The sequence below is a fragment of the Gorilla gorilla genome, chromosome X (genome assembly GCF_029281585.2).
Source record: "Gorilla gorilla gorilla isolate KB3781 chromosome X, NHGRI_mGorGor1-v2.1_pri, whole genome shotgun sequence".
In the NCBI taxonomy this organism is placed as follows: domain Eukaryota; kingdom Metazoa; phylum Chordata; class Mammalia; order Primates; family Hominidae; genus Gorilla; species Gorilla gorilla.
The window spans coordinates 123,202,970-123,221,013 of record NC_073247.2 but is presented as its reverse complement, the minus strand read 5'-3'; the positions used below and the strand labels follow the sequence as shown (position 1 = coordinate 123,221,013).

General features: G+C 38.0%; 1 pseudogene; it reads right to left on the bottom strand.

Annotated features, from left to right (window-relative positions):
* Positions 1-877: 877 nt before the first annotated feature.
* LOC101147976 (high mobility group protein B1-like) lies at positions 878-9,201 on the bottom strand (annotated as a pseudogene).
* Between the last annotated feature and the right edge of the window lie 8,843 nt (positions 9,202-18,044).

The window sequence follows — 18,044 nt, the reverse complement described above, 5'->3', positions numbered from 1 at the left end:
TTGTGCGTATTTCATTATTTACTGGTACTAATACCAAGGCAAGTGTCAAAATAGACAAATGAAAGCAGGGGTAATAAGTAGACGAAAAATGAAAAACAGTCTGTATCTCAAAGAAAGATGGTGAAATAAACATGCACAAGATAAAAGGTAAGATAAGATAAGAAGAAATGTGATGGTATGGGTAAGTCAATTTTGTTTCTCCTTAGTAGTCTTTTGTAAAAGAGCCCCAAGTGATTTTTGTGCATATTGAAGTTTGTGAGGCACTGATGTAGTAAAAATAACTCTGGATTCAGACTTGGAAAACCAGGTTTCTTTCCTTGCTTCTGCCACTTTGTGGTTTAATAAATTTATCCAAGTGACTTCCTTTCCCTGAGCTTCAATTTTCTCATGAGTAAAATGAGAGATTCAACCAGAAGGCTTCTGAAGGTATTTAAGCCCCAAAGTTCTAGGATTCTAATTAACAGCGAACACTTGACCTTGGATGCTTCCTTGTAAATATGAATAGCTCAACTTCCTTCAGATTAATGAAGTTTATGATTGAAAACCAGGTGGTAAAACACTGGCTTCCTTGGATATTTCCAATTCCTCCTTTCAGATTGCCCCAACTCCACTGACCCTTCCAGGCATTCTGAGATGAGGTGTTCATGGTTGTCACCATTCCAGTTTTGCAAAGTGAGCCCGCATGAAACTACAGGAGAGGGTAGCTGTGCTGATGGTGGGAAGAAACCAGCATCTGAGGCTTTCCCCCCAGAGCTAGAGTGAACAAAGGTAAATTCTCAAGGTAAAGAGAGATACAGACAGATTCAGAAACTGATCCCAGTTTACCTGGCACTTCCTCTTCACAGGATCACTTAAGAACAAAGCATTAATTTTACCCTCAGTGTTGATTTTCTTCTTTCTGTTCTTCCATCTCTGAAATCAGGTCAAGTTGGCCCTACCACCATTTAACCATGGCAACAAGCTCCCATGTTTGGCCATGGCCTTATTTTTGTTTGCTTGTTTGTTTTTTAAATTATTTTATTTTAAATTTTGTGGGTACATAGTAGATGTATAGACTTATAGGGTAGACGTGTAGATTTATAGGGTACATGAGTTTTTTGATACAGGCATGCAATGTGAAATAAGCACATTATGGAAAATGGGGTATCCACAGATCCCACTTCTTGATGGAAGGAGTGACAATGGATTTGTGGCCATTTAAAAAAACCTCTATATTATCCAGGAGATAAATAGCACTGAGGGAACTCTCTTTATTCAATGCTAGATTGAAACATGTATACTGCCAGGGTTTCCTTTTTCCCATCTAGCTTGGGGTTCACACAAGAAAGCAAGCTCAGCTCACATCATATCTTAGTTCACTGGATCTTAAAATTTTGGCCAAAATGGAGAAAATTAGTGAGAACATAGAAAAAAGTGTGCACACTCTCTCTCTGTCTCTCAATCTCTCTTTTTAAACTCCCTTTCCCCTCTTTCTCCTTCCTGTTTTTATAAGATCTAGATGAGCTTAACCACCCACTCTCTGTCTCCTTTCCCCTGAGCTGCACCCTGATCCTGCTCAAATTTTCAAGAGCTGTGGAATGGTGTCTTCCTGCACCAGCCCACTGGGATCAGAAAGAATCAAAAGAGCAAACTATGCAGAAAAGAAGGGATCCAAGAGAGCCAAAAGAAAGCAAGGGTTTGTTTGCCTTAGACTAGTTCTATTTATATTTCCTATACTCCACCCTAGCAGGGTGGTCTAATTGTGTGGCTCTGTGGACTCCAGAACTACGCTTTATTTTTGATCCACACCAGAGCTCCTACTCTGAGCAGGAGGAGAGAATTTCAGCCCCCCATTTCTCTCCCTTTCCAGAGTTACTATGTGTGCCACTTAGCTAATATTTATTACTTATTCTGTGCCAGGCACTGTGCCAAATACTTTACAACCATTATCCCATTTAAGCCTCACAGCAACTCTATGAGGTACATAACATTATTCCTGGTTACAGGTGAGAAAACCAAGGCATGGTGAGCTGAAATAACTTGTTCTGGCTCACACTTAGTCTAAAGTAGAACTTAGTTCAGAACCCAGGTAATCTGACCCCAAAGCCTGTGGCAATCTCTCTGTATTTATCTCAGCTGAGCAAGAGGGACAATAGTAGTTATCATAAAGCTATAAGAACAGTATATTTATAGTCAATACGACTTTTGTTTAAGGGCTATATGCAACTAACTGGTATAAATAACCAGTATCAATAAAAGTAGATTTTTAAGAGAGGCTGGGTAATTATAATAACAGCAGTTAACATTAACCAAAAGCATAAAATGTGCCAAGAGCTAATGAAATATTTTATCTATATTAATTTGTTAAATACAACAACCTAGGTCAGTATTATTATTATTATATTTGATAATTGAGTAATATAGAGCATAGACAAGGTAAGTAACTTGCCCACAGTCAAACTCAAAGTAAAAGACACAGCAAGGATTTAAACACAGGCAGCTAAACTTGGGAGTACATGCTCTTATATTATGCAATACTGCCTCTCTTGATTGTATCTTCTCTTGAAAGTTGAAATTATAGACACTATTAATCTTTCTGGGAAGATGAAGGTATATAGCCTACCCTAGAAGTGCATGGTATTAAACGTCTAAGAACTATTTTGGTCAAGGTCTTCCATCCTCACTGAAAAGAGTTTTGTTTTATTTTGCTTTTTTATTAGTCTAGTAACGGTATGTGGCATGTAGTGGATGCTCAATAACTAATTTCATGATGGTATAATTTTATTCACTTAATCATATTCTATGAGCTTCAGGATCATGTGAACCAGCAAGCTAAATCAAAACAAATCATTTCTTTTCTGCTTAAATATGGTGAATATCATCAGTGCATGAGGCTGTGTACTAAGCATTTGGTGAAACACAAGATATAAAATCAGTCATTGATAGCTCCCCAAAAGACCTCATCTTATTATTTCTTGTATGTTTGCAGCACTACTCTTTTCCTCTAGAAAGATTATCTTTTTATATCTGATCTCCTAATTCTGGAGTTCTTAGGTTGTCATAAGTTAGTTTTTCTTTTTTTTTTTGAGATGGAGTTTGGCTGTTATCACCCAGGCTAGAGTGCAGTGGTGCAATCTTGGCTCACTGCGACCTCAGCCTCCCGGATTCGAGCAATTTTCTTGCCTCAGCCTCCTGAGTAGCTGGGACTACAGGCATGTGCCACTACACTTGGCCATTTTTTTGTATTTTTAGTAGAGATGGGGTTTCACCATGTTGGCCAGGCTGGTCTCGAACTTCTGAGCCCAGGTGATCCACCCGCCTCGGCCTCCCAAAGTGCTGGGATTACAGGCGTGAGCCACTGTGCCCGGCCCCGTTTTTTTTTTTTTTCTTTACTCCTATCCCCATTACTTTTTAAGGTATGTTCCCTCCTATGGAGATGGCTCTCTGCCTTGCCGTATTCCACAGACCATGCCTGGGGAGTTGCAACTGCCAATCAGTTTGTTAGAGGAGTGAGTGCAGAAAGCTAACATGGCTGTAGCTTGCCTTTTCTTTCATATGGTACTCTCAATGAATGCCAGCCCATCAGCCTACCACATCAATTACAAATCTTTCTGATTTTTCAGTTCATTTATATCTGGCCCCACCCTAATTCACCAACCCCATTTCTCCCTGCTCCTATATAAAGATCTTCTGTCAGGCAGACAGGCCTCTGTCACCAGAAATTACTTCATGCTCATTTCCACCCTCTTGTGATTGTTCACTCAATTTTTCCTTCCTCCTGCTACCACTAGCACTTGTACCAACTCAAGCTAACACTTAGTGGTATTCTTGTAATAGGCACTCATTATTTCATGTATCAACTTTGAGTTCCCAACTATATTGTCAATGCCTCTAAAGCTCATGCTATCCTGCTGTAGCACCCTCGATTCCTTTATGTCACCAACATCTACTATCCTCTCAATCCTAGCTTTTCATTTAAGTCAGCTGTTGTCTTTGTCTGGTGTAAGGTGTCTACTGCAGACTTACAAAATTGTTAATGAAAGGAAAGCATCACATATAGATTAAAAGAAAGGAAGGGTCTCAAATTAATATCTAAACTCCTACATCAAGTACCTAAAATAAGAACAAAATAAGCCTAGATTAAGCAAAAAGAAAGAAATAATGAAGAGGAGAAAACAATGAAAATGGAAAAAAAAATGAAACCAAGAGCTGGTCCTTTAAAAAGATAAATAAGATTGACAAATGTGTACCAAGACTGACAAAAAAAGAAAACACACAGATTACTAATATCAAGAATGAAACAAAAGATATCACTACAGACCCTGCAGAAATCAAAAGGATAATAAGGGAATACTATGAAAAACTCTAACACATAAATTTGGCCACTCAGACTAAATGGACCACTTTCTTGGAAAACATAAAGTACCACAATTTACCTAATACAAAATGTAGCATTTGAATAATCCCATAACTAGTAATAATATTGAATTATTATTTTTATAATGCCAAAAAAACTTCCAAAACCAGATGGTTTTACTGGAGAATTATACCAAATTTTAAAGAAGAATTAACACATTTCCATGCAATCTCTTCCAGAAAATAAGAGAAGGAGTATTTTCTAATTCATTTTACAAAACTAAAACTACCCTGGTAACAAAATAAAACAAAGATTTGTTTTTAAAAAAGAGAAAAGAAACAGAAAGAAAGAGGAAAAGGAAGAAAACTACAGACCATTATCTTTCATGAATATAGATGTAAAAGTCTTCAAAAATATTAACAAATAAGGCTGGGCACGATGGTTCATGCCTGTAATTCTAACACATTGGGAGGCTGAGGCAGGTGGATCTGTTGAGCTCAGGAGACAGCCTGACCAACATGGTGAAATTCTTTCTCAAGAAAAAAAATACGAAAACTATCCAGGCATGGTGGCATGTGCCTGTAGTCCAGCTCCTCCAGAGGCTGAGGTGGGAGGATCACTTGACCCCAGGAGGTTGAGGCTGCAGTGAGCTGTGATCATGCCACTGCACTCCAGCCTGGGCAATAGAGCGAGACCCTGTCTTGAAAAACGAATGAACAAACAAAAAAAAATTAACAAATAAAATTCAGCAATATAGAAAAAGAATTATACATCATCATCAGTGGGATTTACTCATGCTGTGATCATATGGGTAAACATAAAAGCCAGTAATATTGAACGTTTTTGGTTTGTAACTCCTATTTTTTCCCTATATGATTTAAAAAGCAAGTAAATAAAATGATAATTATAAATCTATCTTAATGGGCACACAAATGTGTAAAGATGCAATTTGTGACAATAACAACATAAAGGGAGCATGGGGCTATAAAGCAGCAGTTTGCGTGTGTGTGTGTGTGTGTGTGTGTGTGTGTGTGTTTTGAGGTAAAGTCTCACTCTGTCACCCAGGCTGGAGTACAATGGTATGATCACAGCTCACTGTAGCCTGGAATTCCTGGGCTCAAGTGACCCTCCTGCCTCAGCCTCCCATGCAGCTGGGATTATAGGCATGAGCCACCATGCCCAGCTTTTTATTTTTTGTAGAACGGGGTCTCCCTCTGTTGCCCAAGCTGGTTTCAAATTCCTAGGCTCAAGTGATCTTCCCTCACCAGCATCCCAAAGACAGCAGTTTTTTAATACTATTGAAACTTAAGTTTTTGTTAATTCAAACCTGATTGCTATAGTTAAGGGGTTAATTGCAATCCCCAGAGTGACTACAACCAAACAACTTAAAAACATAGAGAAAAAGGTACAAGAAGGGAATCATAACACTAGGGGGAAAAAAAACAATGAATCACAAAAAAAGGCAGTAATGGAAGCAATGAAGAAAAAAGTTATAAGAAATATAAAAGACAAAGCAAAATTACAGAAGTAAGCCTTTCCTTGTCAGCGGTTACTGTAAATGTTAAGGGATTAAATTCTACAACTAAAAGATAAAATTGATGGAATGGATAAAAAACATGATCCTGTCTATATATGCTGTGTACAAGAGACTCACTTGAGATCCAAAAATTACTAATATATGCAACAGCTTGTATGTGTTATTTGTGCAGATAAATGTGGGAATAATTGAAGTGTGCCGCGTCTTCTACCCCTCCACACAAGACACCCAAATAACTTAAGCAGTCTCCTCACAAGACTTTCACCCCACTCAACTCCACCCTGTTTGCATTTAGATCTTGCATTTATGCTAAAGAGTCTACCTACCCACCTAGCAGGGATCAAAGCCATATCTCAAGGTTAGGATCTATGAATAGATTTCAGGTTTTAATATGAGGAAGAGACAGGGATGGGATTTGGAGGACTAGGGAAGGAAGGGTAGGACAAAAGGACTTTTGCTACACCTATGATAAAATACACAATACACAACCTGGGAAATAAAAGAAGGGCTCCTGGAATATGGTTGTACTTTTTTTTTTTTTTTTTTTTTTTTTTTTTTTTTTTTTTTTGCACTTGCCCACACAGCTTTACAAATAAATCAAGGAATAGGCACCTGGCTCTTTTTTTTAGTCTAGAAATGCTGATTCTTGTCTTCTGAGAAATGAGTGACTTTCTCTTCTCATAAACAATAAAGCAAAGCTCTGCAAATTATCTGAAAGACAGCAAGGTTCTCCCTTGATTAATTTTCTTATTTCCACTTGTTCTTCTTACCAAATGTGGAAAGCATGTGGTGTGCTTCAGTTTCAAATGAGAGCTGCTGGCTTGGATTCATGAAGGATTTTTCTTGTTACTTATTTTTTGTTTGAAGGAGAGGATTTCAGTTAAATTTTTTTCCTATATTTTATTATGAAATTTCAAAGATACAGAAAATTTGAAAGAATTTTACAGTGAACATTTGTCTACCCATCACCTAGATTCTACAGTATTCCGTAGTATGGATGTACCACAGTTTATCACTTATTGAAGGATATTTGTGTTGTTTCCAATTTTTGGCAATTTTTCTTGTTACTTATTTCTTGTTTGAAGGAGAGGATTTCAGTTAAGTTTTTTCCAATATTTTTCCAATTTTCCAATTTTTGGCAATTACTAATAGAACCTCTATAAACATTGATGCCCAGGGTTTTTATGTATTGTTATTTAATATTTTATTTCCAACTTTTAAAAAGCAAACTCTGCAATGGTTAGTATATTAGTATCATCCATGACTTAGATTTTCAGTATTATTCCTAAAACTACATAAAAAATACAAATGGAAAAAATGTAAGTCATAATTATTTAACAAAACATCACTTCATCACAAAAGCGTATAAAATTACAAGAATGCCATTTTAAAATACTGGCACTTTAAGATAATGATAATCTCAAAACCCACAAAATTGTCAAATTTCCCTAAACTGCTAATCAGAGAAGAAGCTGACTCTAATTAATAAGTTTAAAGAAAAATCAAATTCAAATAAATTGAATACTTCATACTGAGATGCAAAGCTTAAATGTCTTCTTTCCTCACATCTATTTGATTTGTAAAGAGGTAAACTGCACTATAGGAAAATATACCCTATTTTAAATCTGACATTGTCATTTTAAAAGCTGGCCCAATTAATTAGAAATACTTTTAATGGAGAGTCTCAAGTTTCCTGAGCAATCCATATTTAGAGAAATGGGAAAAGACCTTTACAGCCAGGTCTCTCAGTCTTCACTGGAACTAACATCAACAAAAAAATATTCAGTATGGTGGTCTTGTATTTTAAGCTCATGCTTTTGGGGATACATTCGCAGTTCTTCTTCAATGTAGGAACTGCAAAATATAACTGCCATTACATGGTAATGGGAGTGAAAGAATATAGAGTCCTCATGTAAAAATTAAAACATACTTTTCTATTAGTCCTTCAAAAACAGACTTTCAAAATGTTTGATTCTCATAACCCCTTGCTATGAGTAGCTTGTTTACTCTTCCCTTTGTAAATATAAGTGGGTTATATGAAATTTGTTATCAACTGATCAAGATTTGGGGATTGAGTTATGGATGAAAACGGTCTCAATTTAACTTTTATTACTCCCATGATGAGAAGCAGGGTGTCTAGATAAAACCTTTTTATCAGCTAACTATATGAAAAGATAAACACTGTAATAATTCATGTGATACAAAATGGGCAAAAGCAAAAGGCTAGCTTCCCCCTCAGGAAGAAAAATTTCAGGCCTATGAAAAGGACAACAATATTAATTTTTAAAATTATATTTACTTAGAAGCATTTAGAATGTCAAACAAAACAGCTGCAACTTTTTTGCAATTAAAAATTAGCATTTAGTAAACAAAACAACAATTATTTTGTATAAGCTGCATCAGAGAGAACTGAAGATGAAAAAGGTGTCATCCCATATGTAACTAATTTGTGCTGTGCACCAACATAAACCCGCTTTAAATTTCCATGCCAATTTGCAACCCCTTTGCTGTAACAAGCAAGATTAGTGGCTATTGAAAATACCATCAGGACAGGGCTAGCTAACTACACATTTGGTAGTGTGCTAACTATACAAAAAAAGACACTGTTTAGTTGTTAAATCTTACACAGCCTTACATTTCAATTTTTTTTTTCTTTAAAAGGAGTGAATTGTGTACAGGGAGGTTAAATGCTTTACAGACAAGAAAGAAAAAAGCTGCACTAGAACCAGCTTATTCATGATCATCTTCCTCCTCAACATCATCCTCTTCATCTTTCTCCTCTTCATTCTTTTTCTTGCTTTTCTCAGCCCCAACGGCTTTCTTTTTTGCTGCATCAGGCTTTCCTTTAGCTCCGTGTGCAACGATATCCTTGTCATATTTTTCCTTCAGCTTTGCAGCCTTCCTTTCATATGGCTGCTTATTGTCTGCAGCAGTGTTATTCCACATCTCTCCCAGTTTCTTTGCAACGTTACTAATGGATAGGCTGGGATGTTATTTTTGATTTTTGGGCGGTACTCAGAACCGAACAAGATAAAGGCTCCAGAAGGCCTCTTGAGTGCGTTGGGATCCTTGAACTTTTTTGTTTCCCCTTCAGGAGGGATTTAGGTTTCATTTCTCTTTTGTGACAGGCCTCCCCCAACTTTGCCACGTCTTCAAATTTTTCTCTTTTGCAGACAGGTTTCCATCTCTCTGAGCACTTCTTAGAAAACTCTGAGAAACTGACTGAATCTTCTGGGTGCTACTTTTTGTGCTCCTCCCAGCAAGTTTGCACAAAGAATGCATATGATGACATTTTGCCTTTCAGCTTCTTAGGCTCTCCTTTGGCCATGTTTAGTTATTATTTCATCAGCAAGGCACATAGTTGCCCAGTGTCCATCCAACTCTCACTTGCCTGGGTGCTGTCTCTATGAAGCCCAATGTACTGAAATCCCATCTTATTTTTAACAGCCTAAATTATTTAATATTGTTGTGGTGGGGTTTTCTAAAATCAGTGGCTGTCTAGATTTCTACATAGATTAATTTATTTGTTCACTATGGAAGATTATATTTTCCAAGGATAGAGGTGACCATATCTCTTATCCCACATGCTCTTTTGCAGTGTGACCTTGCCACTCCCCTATCAAGAGGTGCAGTCTAATTCTTTTCCCCTTGAATTTGGGCTGGCCTTAGTGACTTGTATTAATCAATAGAATGTGGTAGAAGTGACACTGCATGGATTCTGAAGCTAGGTCAGATTCTGAGGCACAAAAGGCAATACAGTTTCCATCTGGTCCTCTTGGAATGCTCACTTCTGAACATTCCCATGGAGAGGTCATTTGTAGTTTCTATGGTCAACAGTCTTCACTAAGTAGTCTTTGAGTTATCCCAGTTCATATGCCAGATATGTGAGTGAAGATGCTACCAGAGGCTTCCAGCCCACCAGATTTGAGTCATCCCCAGCTATTCAAGACATTCCAGCCAAGGCCTCAGATACCATAAAGCAGAGAGAAGTCATTCTTGCTACCTACCTAGGTTTTTGTGTGAACAGAAGTTTTCATTTCTCTGGGGTAACCCAGGAATGTGTTTAAAAACAAAATTTCAACAAATTTAGCGTAAAGATCTAATTGGATTTTATTAGCAATTCATGAATTAGGCAACTTTTTTTTTTTTTTAGACAAGATCTTGCTTTCCTGCCCAGGCTAGAGTGCAGTGGTGTGATGTCGGCTCACTGCAGCCTTTACCTCCCAGGTTCAAGCAATTCTCATGCCTTAGCCTCCAGAGTAGCTGGGATTACAGGAACACGCCACCAGGCCTGGTTAGTTTTTGAATTTTTAGTGGAGCTGGGGTTTTGCCATGTTGGCCAGGCTGATCTCGAACCCCTGACCTCAAGTGATCTGCCCGCCTTGGCCTCCCAAAGTGCTAGGATTACAGGCGTGAACTACTGCACCTGGCCAAGGCAACATCTTATCTACAAGATAGAAAGGCACTCCACTGGGCACGGCAGAACAGTTGGTTTTTATAAGCTAGTTTAAGCAGAAACAAGAAAACTGATATAGTGTAAAAAGCAGATTGATTAACATCAGGTTACTTCAGATAACATTCCTTATACGATTAAAGCAGACAAGGCTTCCTTATCATACCTGCTCAGGTTGACTTGGCTCCTTAGGATTGGTTGCTGTGACTCTCCTGTTCTTTTCAAAAGTGGCCAGAGTTAAGTTCAGTTTGGTTTCATGGCACTTAGTACAAGTGACTCAATTCTGCTTTGATCTGGTCTGTTGGGCCTAGTGGAGGAGCTCAGTCCAAAACAATGGCCTCCCTTAAATTCTATTTAACAAGCAGGATTACTCAGTCATATGGCAAGTGTGCGTTTAATTAAAAAAAAAAAAGGCCAAACTGTTTCCCAGGGTGGCTGTACAGTTCTATATTCCCACCAGTAATATATGAGAGGTCCTGTTGTTTGCAATCTTCACCAGCACTTGGAATTGTCATTATTTTTAACTTTAGCCATTCTGATAGTGTTCAATGATAGCCCATTGTGACTTTAATTTGCATTTTGCTAATTGAAAATAATGCTGAAAATATTTTCATGTGCTTATTTTCCATCCATATATCTGCTTTAGTAAAATGTGTTTAAAGTTTTACCCACTTTTTATTTATTTTGTTTTATTTATTTATTTATTTATTTATTTATTTATTTTGTTTATTGCGGCACTATTCACAATAGCAAAGACTTGGAACCAACCCAAATGTTCAACAATGATAGACTGGATTAAGAAAATGTGGCACGTATACACCATGGAATACTATGCAGCCATAAAAAATGATGAGTTCATGTCCTTTGTAGGGACATGGATGAAGCTGGAAATCATCATTCTCAGTAAACTATCACAAGGACAAAAAACCAAACGCCGCATGTTCTCACTCATAGATGGGAATTGAACAATGAGAACACATGGACACAGGAAGGGGAACATCACACTCTGGGGACTGTTGTGGGGTGGGGGTAGGGGGAGGGGGAGGGATAGCATTAGGAGATATATCTAATGCTAAATGACGAGTTAATGGGTGCAGCACACCAGCATGGCACATGTATACATATGTAACTAAGCTGCACATTGTGCACATGTACCCTAAAACTTAAAGTATAATAATAATAAAAAAAGAAAAAAAAAAGATTTTACCCACTTTTAATTGGTTGTTTCAGACTGACTTTTAAAAATTCAAATCTGATAATGTCCAACATCCCCCCTGCCCCCAACATGACATGTATTTTTCATTTTCTTTCCCATTCTGTTTTTCTTTTTGATGTGCATTCACTGAGTTTTGAGAAATGCGTATACCCATGCAAACCAAACCCCTATGAAGTGATACAACATGATCATCACCATATAATGTCCCCTCCTATTCCCCCTTTCCAGCTATTTTCTGCCCCCAACCCCCTCAAATGTAATTCATGTTCTAAATTTTTCCACCATAGATTTTTCCTGATTTAGAAATGTATATACATGAAATCATACAAAATGTACTCTTTTGTGTAAGGCTTCTTAGCATAATGTTTTTGAGATTCATCCATCTTGCATGTATTAATAATGCGTCCCTTTTTATTGCTGAGTGGTATTCCATTGTATGAGTAAATCATACTTTGTTTATCCATTATTCTATTGATGAATACTTGAGCTGTCTCCACTTTGGGCTATTATGAATAAAGCTGATATGAACAATCATATGCAAGTCTTTTTCTGGGCATATGTTGTCATTTATCTTGGCTAAATACCTAGGAGGTGAATTGATGGATCACAAGATAGCGGTGTACATAACTTTATAAAAAACTGCCATATTTTTTCCAAAGTGTAGAAAAGCACTTCTATCATCCAAGATGCCTTTGGAATCTCTGACTCATGGGTTTCCCAGGAATAGAAGTGCCCTTTATTCTGGAAATTGTGGAGGTGGGATGATTCCCACCCCCTTCCTGTATCAGAATTGATTCAAGAATATGTGTGCCTCTCCTAGCAGCTCTGTTCTCACAGCTGTCAGCCCTGGTCAGGGAGAGGCGGGGATGTTTAATTATAATGTTCCTGACAGTTTCTGAGCAGAGAGCCCAGTGCCTGCTGTGCCAACAGCTGAGCTTCGCCTGAAGCTGACATGCTGAAGACTCACCTCCCCATATCTGGCTTTTCCTCTGTAGGCTTGCTTAATGGCAAACAACTCTCATGTTTCCACTTGCTCAGTGCTGGTCAGGTGCAGGTTGCAGGCACACTCCAGCTTAAGAGGCTTGCATTACTTTCCTCATCCTACCATTGGGTTAGCTGCCAGTGCATGATACAGCCCAGCAGAGCCCAAACTACCTAAGAATTCAGTCCTCGACATAACCCAGGCTCTCAGAGTTCATCAGATTTGAACATACAGCTACTCACTGGTTCTACCGAAGTCCCTCTGGGATCCATTTATGTGTCTTCTGACTTGTTTCTCCTGTGGTTAATTAGGAGATCAGGGAAACAAAGATTCACTGACAAGGCACTCTTATTTTTCCCTTTCCATAAATGCTCTTTACTTCTCCCCTGTATTAGTCCATTCTCACCCTGCTAATAAAGACATACCTAAGACTGGATAATTTATAAAGGAAAGAGGTTTAATGGACTCATGGTCCAGCATGGCTGGGGAGGCCCCAGGAACTTACAATCATGGCGGAAGGGGAAGCAAACACGTCCTTCTTCACATGACAGTAGCAAGGAGAAGTGCAGAGCAAAAAGGGGGAAAGCCCCTTATAAAACCATCAGATCTCGTGAGAACTCACTCACTATCACGAAAACAGCATGGAGTGGGGACTGCCCCCATGATTCAATTACCTCCTACCGGGTCCCTCCCATGACATGTGGGGATTATGGGAAGTACAATTCAAGGTGAGATTTCAGTGGGAACCCAAAGCCAAACCATATGAGGGTGATTTAGAAATGTATATACATGAAATCATACAAAATGTACTCTTTTGTGTAAGGCTTCTTAGCGTTATGTTTTTGAGATTCATCCATCTTGCACGTATGAGGGTGATATGGTTTGGCTATGTGTCCCCATCCAAATCTCTTATGGCACTGAACACTTTCTTCTTTGTATTACCATTATTTGAAGTTTTTTCTTTAGTTCATCTCGTCCCAGAAATTGGAAGTGATTTGTAAGGGTAAATCAAATATAAACACACATCATGTATTTAAAATGGAATTTTAAAAAAGCAAGGGTGGGGACATAAAATGGAGCCAGGAATGCTAATTTTGTGCACTTCCTAACCCTCCTAATAAATAGTGAGGGCCATCACAGAAGGAATGTGCTTTATTCATCTTTGTATTAATTGCAAGGCCCAACATATTCTTTTTTAAAAAATAGCTTTATTGCGATATAATTCACACACCACAAAATTCACAAACTTAAGTTTAAAATTCAACAGTTTTTAGTATATTCAGAGCTGTACAATCATCATCACAACCCATTTTAGAACATTTTCACCACCCTTAAAAGAAACCAGGTACCCATTAGCATCATTCCCTGTATCACCCTACCTCCAGCCCCAGGCAGCCATTAACCTCCTTTCTGTCTGTGTGGATTTGCCTATTCTGGACATTTCATAAAAATTGACTCATACAATATGTGGCATTTTGTGTCTGGCCTCCTTCACTTAGCATAATATTTTACAGTTCATCTATGTTGTAGCATGCATCAGTACTTGATTTTTTTATGTCTGCATAATATTCCATTTTACGGATATATCACATTTTGTTAATCCATTCATCTATCGATGGGCATTGGGTTGTTCACAATTTTTGACTATTAATAATGCTGCAATGTACATGTGTGTACAATTTTTTCTGTGCACATTTGTTTTCATTTCTCTTAGATATATACCTCAGTGTGGAATTGCTTGATCATATGGTAACCCTGTTTAATCATCTGAGGAACTGCCAGACTGTTTTCCAAATGCACCATTCCCAGTACCAGTGTATGAGGGTTCCAATTTTTCCACATCCTAGCCAATACTTTTTATTATCTGTCTTTTTCATTCTTTCATTTTAGTGAGTGTGAAGTAGTATCTCATTTTGGCTTTCACTTGAATTTCCCTAAAGACTAATGATGTTAATCATCTTTTCAGGTGCTTATTGGCCATTCCTATATCTTATTTGGAGAACTATTTATTTAGGTTATTTGCTTATTTTTAAATTTTTTTTAAAATTTTTCAGTTTCAAGAGTTCTTTATATTTTCTGGATACAAGCCTTTCATCAGCGATATGATTTGCCCATCTTTTCCTCCATTCTGTGGATTATCTTTTCATTTTCTTCATAGTATCATTTGAGGCACAAAAATTTCTCATTGTGATCAAGTCCAAGGTATCTATTTTTGTTATATGGGCTTTTGATATGTGTAAGGTATTTTGCTTAGCCCAAGGTCATGAAGGTTTCTTGGCCCTTTCTTGCACAGACTGGACAAAGAAATGTTTATTTACAACAACAGCACTATTTGTTCAGCGCTTGATTTAAGCTTGGCATCATGTTGTGCACTTGCCAGAGGGTATTGATGTCAATAACAGCAACAATAATAGCTAACTTTATTGAGCTCTTACATGAATGATCTCATTTAATCCTCACAACAAATCTTTGAGGTAAATATGAATATCTCCATTTTACAGATAGGGAAACTGAGGATCAAAAATATTATCTTCATGTGATGCATAGAATTGTTGTAGCCATCTTCTGACCATGAAAGAAGGCACTGATATCAAGATGTGGAGGACAGAAGAGAAATATGGAAAGGACCAGCTACCAAATTAAAAGCCAAAATAACATAATCAATCATAACATTAATAGCTGACATTTATTGAGCACTTTACGAGAGTTGTCGTCTTATTTAACGATCATAACACTTCCTTGTGAAAAAAACCATATCATGGGGATCCCCACCATGTGGCTCAGATATGTTAAGTATTGGGGCAAACTTTGTTGGTTTCTTTCACTTATTTCTCACTAACAGAACCCCATTTTTTTTTTACCTTCCTCTCATCAGCCATAATTTTCTGGAGAGACTGAGTTTTCTCTCATCCTAAGGAAGTGAATCATGATCAGTTTTACCCAATCAGTGGTCTCATTCCTTTTGCCAATAATTGGCTAAGGCATGGAAATGGAAGAAATCCTGGCTAATGACCTGAAAGGAAGTCTGCTGAGTGGCTTCTAGGAAATATTTTCATGGAGAATAAAAACACATTTGTTGGAAGAAATGTCCTCTCTTTTGTTTAAAATGGTTGGTTCTACACATAATGTCTAGAACATGTGTTATTTTGTAGCTCATGTGAGCAGGCACTGCTGATAAACTGGGGAAGGGAGAAGGGATACGTGAAAAGCAGTGGATCCCTGAAGAGCCACTGAATTAAAAATCTTGGAATTGCCTTACTTAGAGGCTTACTGTTTAAGCCCCTCTTAGTTGTCCTTTCTGTCCCTGGCAGCTAAATTCATCCTGTCTGATCTAAATACATAGGTCATAAATGGCTGAGTCAGGAAATCAAATCAAGGTCTGTTGGACTCCAAAACTCATGAACTTAATCCTTATACTAAATTGTCTCTGTTCAAATGGGTGAATTTTCAATGCAGGACTAAGAGCCTGCAATGTTATATCATATACATTTCTATGAGGTGAAAATAATTTCATATTAGTAAGTATGACATTTATGAGTTTGTCAACTGAAGAATGATGAAGTTCTCAAATTTGGAAAGGAGAGGTAATATTCTTTTCTCAGAGATGAGAAGTGAGCACCACACCCAAGCACCACACCTAAACATCACAAAGCTATGATATCTCTCACCTATTCTCCTAAGGGCTCATTTATCTTTCTAAAAAATCATTTAAATGTTTTTCAATAAATGCCCTTTCTCCTTCTAAGAAGTCATTTGTTCTCCCAGAAATGCCCCTCTGCTCCTCCCCATCCTTTATTAAGATGCCTCCAATTCTAACCTCCTTCTTGAGTCACATTTCTTTGTGAACCCCCATGTGGATGTAATTAAATTTGTTATTTTCTCTTGTTGATCTGTGTGTTGTCAGTTTAATTTTCAGGCCCCAAAACACTGAAATTAGAGGGTAGGGAAAAGGTTTTTCTCTCCAACACCAGCCATCATAATGTGAGACAAACCAAATTAGCTCAAGTAGAGAAATCAAATAGAGATGCTTGGTTGTGGAAGGCAACCGAGGCCCCCAGCTGACAGCCAGCATCAACTGCCAGACATGTGAGTGGACTAGCCTAGAGATGATTCCAGTCCCTGGCCTGCGAGTATTCCAGCCGAGGCCCAGACATTATAGAGCAAAGACAAGTTATTTTCACTGTGTCTTGTCAAAATTTCTTTTTTTTTTTTTTTTGAGATGGAGTCTTGCTGTGTCGCCCAGGCTGGAGTGCAGTGGTGTGATCTCAGCTCACTGCAACCTCAGCACCTGGTTCAGGCAATTCTTCTGCCTCAGCCTCCCGAGTAGCTGGGATTACAGGCGTGCTCCACCACACCCGGCTAATTTTTGTATTTTTAGTAGAGATGAGGTTTCACCACGTTGGTCAGGCTGGTCTCGAACTCCTGACCTCGTGATCCGCCTGCCTTGGCCTCCCAAAAGTGCTGAGATTACAGGTGTGAGCCACCGTGCCTGCCATCTTGTCCAAATTTCTAACCCACAGAATCCGTGATAATAATGAATGATTGCTTCATGTTTCTAAGCTTTGGAGCAGTTAGTTATGCAGCCATAGTAACTGGAATAGGTGACATACACACAAAAATTCAATAACGTGTCTGTAGGGTAATTTTTAAGTACAGGTCTATAAATCATGCCTATTATTAAATATCACCAACTATGGGCCGAGAACTTTATACTTATTATTTCATCTAATTCTTACAAATTGCCTGCAGATTTGACCCTATTCTTATCCATATTATATAGCTGAGTAAACTGAAGCTCAGTGAGACTAAGTAATTTTCTTGGGGTCATACAGTTAAAGTCTACACTTTTTCCACCACACCACATGGTTTCCTCAGGAAGAACTATTTTTTAAATATGCAATAAAAGATGGAATATCTAGGATTTGATTACAGAAATCTTACTCAAATTTCTGATGTTTATCCCTCTCAACTTCTATAAGGCTACTTTCACTAAGTGCCTGTAATTATTTCATTAGCTTCTAGATGGTTTCCCTGCTTTCAGGTTTTCAAGGTGCGAAATCTTCCCATGGTCTGTACCACACTGAGATTCCTAAAACACGGGTAGTTTGGGTCTGTCTCTTACTGCTATCCTTGATGTAATAGCTTCATTAAAAATTCTTCCTTTTTTCTGAAAGACTGAAGCAGAAAGGCCATCTCTTCAAAGAGCAGGATCTGCCACTTCTTCTTTATTTGTCTTCTCATTTCTCTATTCCCCCTTGCACAGAGTCTGGCACATAGGAGAAGCTCAGAAACTATTTGGTAGAATGAAATCTCTTGAGTACACTATTGTGTGGATCAGTTTTCTGCTTTCTTTCACTTTATGAACCACTTCCACTTTGCTTCATACAAGGATATTTTAGACCAGAGATGATCCCTGGGACTAGCTATAGATGAGCAGGTACTTTCTGGAAGTTGTTTCCTGGGAATTGACTTAGGCCAGTGACCACAGACACCCCTCATGCTCTTCTAAATGGCTGGAAA